This window comes from Arachis ipaensis, chromosome B09 (assembly GCF_000816755.2).
Source record: "Arachis ipaensis cultivar K30076 chromosome B09, Araip1.1, whole genome shotgun sequence".
Lineage (NCBI taxonomy): Eukaryota > Viridiplantae > Streptophyta > Magnoliopsida > Fabales > Fabaceae > Arachis > Arachis ipaensis.
This window is the reverse complement of record NC_029793.2, coordinates 138,836,545-138,838,566: the sequence shown is the minus strand read 5'-3', so window position 1 is coordinate 138,838,566 and position 2,022 is coordinate 138,836,545.

Sequence of the window (2,022 nt, the reverse complement as noted above, 5' to 3'; positions counted from 1 at the left end):
AGACATGGTGGATTGAGAGAGAGAATAAGAATGAAATGTGTGAGTGTAAGGTAGGATGGGATTGGTGGTATGTGATAGGTACCTATTTATAAACGGATATCATCATGTTAATTGCATGAGACCAAAATATTAATTTAATCTTAAGTTAATTAATTAATTGTCCCTAATTTAATTTTTATTTGAAATTAACCCATTATATGCATTCTACTGCATATGTATTGCCTCTTTATACTTCTTCAAAACAAAATAAACTTAGAAGATTAAGTTTTATTTCACCCCAAAACCTGTGTGAAAAATGTAGTTCTTTTTCTGGCAGACAACATCATGCAGAACCTGTGGTGCTATCTTCCTTCATGGGTAAAAGAGCTGGCTAGGACCTAAATAGGATGAATATTTTTTTTATCCTTTTCTACAATTAGACCCATTAAATCCTATATTGAAGATATGAATGTAGCCATTGATGTTTAAATCCAGAATTTTCACGTGCTTCCCCTTGATTATAAAATTCTTTTAAAAAAATATAAGAACCTAATTAAAAATTTTGCAAAACTATAAAGATTAACAGAATAATTAAACTTTTGTTTATTTATTTGTTATTATTATTTTACACGAGTTATCTACATATATTATCACCGTGGTGGAAGCAACTTACTTAAAAACAAAAAAGGATGGATATATGATCATAACGTTAGACAAACATGTGTCATTGGGTAGGCAAATTCCTTCTTTCTTGGTAGGGGCCATTAATGATATTAGTGGTAAGCTTTGAAAATTTGGGTCTCTATTAATGCTTTATAAGTTTAGAAGAAAATTTTCTGTTTTTCTTTTTTTTTTTTAGGATATTTTTTAATAGATTAATAGTTAATTTATTGTAAATCAGAACTCCATTTAAAATTTTATTATTAACAAATAAATTATTATATATACAAAATAAAATTTAAATTTATAACACTTACTTAAATAGATTAATTAACCACTAAGCCGATCAAAACTGATTTCCTTTTCTTTTCTTTTATTCGGTACACATTGCATTATTGCATTTAATTTTGGGCCATATACTATATATATAGATATAAGGATATTTTATATATACGTACATACATGTGAAACAATAATATCTAGTTGTTTAGAATTTATTCCCGCGTACACTACAATATAGAGATTGTCATTTAATTATATAGGGTTGTATTAACAGTGCAGATAATTAAAGTTTGATATTATTATTACTAGTTCTTGAAAATGATTAAACTTTCATTTTTGTTATTATTTCGTTCACGAACTGAAGAATATATATACACACACTTAGATATATAATATTTTTGTTATACACAAACATTTCAAAAGTAATGTTATCCATTAGAATTATCCTACATGTCCTTTTCAATTAGTTGTAATTTTGGTTGTTCGTTTCATTTCAAACGAGTGCACGGCAATTTGTGTGTCTCAACAATTTATAAAAGTAAAGAGGAAAATATAAATTGATTTTAGTTAAAAACATAAAAGCAAAATATTAAACTTACATTTGGAATTATTATATCTACTTTATTTACTCTCTTCATCAATTGATCCAATCTTAATTGTGAAGGATGTGTATTATTCATTTATTCCATTTTAGTTGAGGATACAATGTCAACAATTTTTTCATAAATATGACAATATTATTCAATGAGTTAATTTTTAAATTGAGTCATGGTCACTCAATAAGAAAAAAAATTACATCAATATTTTTAACATGTATTATTTTAACAAAAATCCTTTATATATGTACTTCTATCTAACCTTTTTATTTCGGATTGAATTTATTTATTTATTTTACTTTGGAGGTGATAAAAGCGCAAAGGGTTGTAAAAAATGGAAGTGGATAATGTAGGCGGTGAGTGGGACCCATTTGAATGGAAGTTGCAATTTCAACAGTCTGAGGTGTCGGCAAGAAAGGATATTCCATCCCAAGAGTCATGAGATTCAATATATATTCTCCTTTTTTATAATTTATAGTTATTAATTAATTATTATTAATTTTTT